Below are 4,435 nucleotides of genomic sequence, written 5' to 3'. Positions count from 1 at the left end.
AGAAGTTTGCAAGTATTAGTTCTAATTAGCATTCTCCATCTTCTATCCTCAAATGGAAGTACAAGTTCCTCCACCTTTGACAAGATAGTCATTAGTCCCCTCAGCTTCAACTTTAAGTGTGACTCAAGAAGTATAAATAGAGAGAAGAAGGGGGATGGAATGACTTGGATATAGCTTAGGACAAGAGGTTCTTAACCTCTTTTGAGTCTTTGGCAGTCTGGTGAAACCTTTGGACCCCTTCTCGGAAGAATGATTTTAAATAATTGAAGGTTATGGTAAATTTCAATTAGAAGTTTGTGAAAATAAAAATATAATCTAGACCCCATCCAAATTCATGATCCTCTTCCTCTTCCCAACACTGAAATCTCTCTGCCAATTCCCAGGTTAAAAAAAAAACCACAAAACTCTGGGGGCAGCTAGGTGGCGCAGTGGATAAAGCATGGGCCCTGGATTCAGGAGGACTTGAGTTCAAATCCATCCTCAGATACTTGACACTCACTATCTGTGTGACCCTGGGCAAGTCGCTTAGCCCTCATTGCCCTGCAAAACAACAACAACAACAAAAACAAAAAAAACCCAACTCTGGCTTATGATGTTCCATTGGTGTCTCAAGATCATTTTCTTGCTTTGTTTCATTGAGGTTTTCTGAAGTGGGCATTCATGTCTTTAGACAGTTTTGCCCACCTTCCTGTAACTGTGTCAGAGAAAGCAAAAGCAGTATTGAGCTGGACATCCTTAAGGGGACCCAGGATCCAATTCTAAACCACAATGGGGAGCATCTGAGGACTGGAAAGTTGGGAAGGTGATGTCATAGGATCCTGGGAGACTAGGGAAGAGGGAATCAGGGGCCATACTAGGCCATAATTAAGCCATTCAGGGTGCCCCATCCTCAGCGTCACTGCAATTGGTTATCAGCATGCCAGGATTTGCTTACCCGGGATTTTACCAAGTTCTCTCTCTTTTTTTTTTCTTTGTCCCTTTCATCTTCCAGCTCTACTTGTGTAGAGGGGCAGAATAAAGAGTGGATGTCAATAGTGTAGGGGATTTCAGGAGGGACTATGGAATCCAGAAAACCCCAGGGAAGCAGCTTGAGAGGGGTAGTGATGTATACATGTTTCTATCCATATGCAAACATTGGTTCTGGCAGTCAGAGGACCTAGGTTAAAATCCCATCTCTGGAGCTATTTGACTCTAGGTAGATCACTAAATCTCTCAGTTTACTCAACTGTAAAATAAAAGGATTGGATGTAGATTGTTTCTGAGATCCCCTTCTGGTTCATAATCAAAAGGCTAAGGGGGCAGCTAGGTGGCGTAGTAGATAAAGCACCAGCCCTGGATTCAGGAGTACCTGAATTCAAATTCAGTCTCAGATACTTGACACTTACTAGCTGTGTGACCCTGGGCAAGTCACTTAACCCCCAATGCCACACACACACCAAAAAAAAGGCTAGGTGAGTCCTGCGTAAGACCAGAGTATAATTTAGGGCTGTAAAAAAAAAAATAGGAAAAGTGAATGTAATGGAATGCCATTGTGCCAAAAGGGATGGTTTCAGAGAAACTTGGGAAGACTCATGAACTGATGCAGAGTGAAGTGAGCAGAACCAGTAGAATGATTTATACAATAACATTGTAAACAACTCTGAAAGACTTAATCAATACAATGACCAATTGGTTCCAGGGAAACAGTCAGGAATCATGCTACCCATTTCCTGACAGAGAAGAGATGGACTTAAGCTGTAGAACAAACCATACATTTTTGGAAATGGTCAAAAACATGTTTGGCTTGGTTATGTATATTTGTTACAAGAGTTTTTCTTTTTTTTTAAATTTTTTTTCAATTGAGGGAAGGGTGGCAGAAGGAAGAGAAAATAAATGCTTGTTCATTGAAAAAAATAAATTAAATTGATACATTAGTGTGCATAGAATGCTGGATCTGGAGTCAGAAACCCTTGCCTTCTCTGATAGCTCACTCTTCCTGCCTTGGTGGAGAGAGCTCCTTTGTGAATATTCACAGAGTAACAGAACTTTTACAATTGGAAGCAGGGATATGATGGTAAATGTTTAACAAATGATTCTTGGTTGGGGAGGAATGTATGCATAACACGATCAAATTAATCTGCATTATTGTATCATTAACATATTCTTCATCACTTTCTTAAGTCCCATCAATCAACAAAACAATAAATCAAACCCTGATTTGTAGGGTTTGCCAGTTTCTGAGATGTAAATGCTCATAGGTAGGAATAATTTAACAATCACCTTTCACAAGCTGGTATAAGCTTGGCTCCAACATCCTCATGGTTAGAAGGGAGGAGAAGGAATAAGCATTTATTAAATGCTTGTTATGGGCCAAGGACTGTGCTAAGCACATTTACAACTATCTCATTTGAGCCTCACGACAGCCCTGTGAGGTAGGTGCTACTATTATCCCCATTTTACAGGTAAGGAAACTGAGGCAGAGATCATGACACATAGAGACAACTAGCTAGGAAGTGTGTACAGTTAGATTTGGATTCAAGTCTTCCTTACCTAGCTCCAGCTCTCTATCCACTGCACAACCTCGCTGCTAACCTCTGTATGCAGCTACTACAACGCACATGTGAAATGAATCTCAGCTATGATACTTCATATCCTGTCCCTGCTAAGTCTGTACCTATCTAAACACCTCCAGTTTCTTCAACCAACCCTCCAATGTTGTGGACTCAAGGTCCTTCACCATTCAGTATGGTACAAGCAGAAGGAACATTGGTTCTGGCAATCAAAGGACCTAGGTTAACATCCCATCTCCGGAGCTATGTGACTTTGGATAAATCACAAAACCTCTCAGTTAACTCACCTGCAAAATAAGGGGATTGGAGGTAGATTGTCTCTGAGATCCCCTTCTGGTTCAAAATCTATGATCCTACCGCTGGTCAATTTCTAGCTTATTAACATCCTTCTTAAATAGTGTGTCCAGAGGGCAGCTATGTGGAGCAGTGGATAAAGCACCGGCCCTGGATTCAAGAGGACCTGAGTTCAAATCCAACCTCTGACACTTACTAGCTGTGTGACCCCGGGCAAGTCACTTAGCCCTCATTGTCCTGCCCCCAAAAATGTGCCTAAAACTGAACACAATATTCCAGAGGCCATCTGACCTGAGCAAAGTGTGGTGGGTCTTTTGTTTGTTTTTACCCCCACAGGGAACCAGAATTCTGCTTTCTCAAAAATCTTTAGGTTCCTTCAGAATTCAGTATGAGTACCACCTTCTACATGGGACCTTTTATGGCCCCTCCCCACAAGCTGCTAATGCTCTATTGCCCCAAATTACCGTGTGTGTGTGTGTGTGTGTGTGTGGTGTGTGTGTGTGTGAACACTCACTCTTTTTTCCAAGCCAGGTAAGCCCCTAGAGAGCCTGGACTGCTTCACTGTTTGTTCTTTTTATCCTCAGGCGACTAGTATGATTCCTGGAACAGAGCAGGATTTTAGTCAATGCCTGCTGACAGATTTCACTGGCAGAGGGAATTCCTGATAAGGAAACTCCCTCCAACAATGGAGGTTGGCCACTACTCTGGAGTATGTAGTGTTGGGGCATTGCCTGGCGAAACCCTCATTATTGCAACCCATCATCCCATTACTTTTTCTGCCTGCCAGGTCAAGCTACTGACTCATGCTGAGTTTACAATCCCCCAAATTCCCATTTATTTCCCCGACAAACTGCTGTCTAACCATGCCTCCCCGTCATTTACTTATATTCCCCTATTTTTTTTTTAAAAGCAGAACTGCCAACACACCTTTGAAAAAGGACTGCTAGTGATACAAATACCAAACTGTCTCTGGTTTTCCTTCCTTAGAATCCATCAAGTAATAAATGAGGCACTTGATTTAGTGGAAAGAACATTGAACTTGAAGTGTTCCAAGACCAATTCCAGCTCGGTCACTGTCAGTGGGTAACTTTGGACAAGTAATCTCACTTTCTCTGGGCCTCATCTTGTGAAATAGGGGCTTAAAAAGATTATTTCTAATTTCCCTTCAAGCTTTTATAATAATAATCTGCATTGATGTCAAAAGGGCTTTCCTCACCTGGGAAATAAGTAGCTAAGGGATTGCTGTTATCTTCATTTTACAAATAAGGAAATCAAGGTTCTCAGAGAGAAGGTGCTATGGCAACTAAATGGTGAAGGTGAGACTTAGAACCCCAGGTCTATATTTGTGGACAAGATGGAGAGACATGGGCTAAATGATTGTGAGATTCTGGGATTTGGGAATTGGGTGAGTGAATTAACCTAAAAAGTGTGATCTGGAAAAAGGTTCTAGTTGAAATGCTTATCAGGTTTCCAGATAATAAAAAGCTGGGAGAAACCGTTAACACACGGTTAACAGAATCAGGAGTCAATGAAATGTCAATAGCATTGGACAAAAGGAGCCAGGTGTTAGCTGCATCACAGATTTTGCATAT

This window comes from Dromiciops gliroides, chromosome 3, assembly GCF_019393635.1.
Source record: "Dromiciops gliroides isolate mDroGli1 chromosome 3, mDroGli1.pri, whole genome shotgun sequence".
In the NCBI taxonomy this organism is placed as follows: Eukaryota; Metazoa; Chordata; class Mammalia; order Microbiotheria; family Microbiotheriidae; genus Dromiciops; species Dromiciops gliroides.
The sequence above is the reverse complement of the archived record's forward strand: the minus strand, read 5'-3'. Positions refer to the sequence as shown.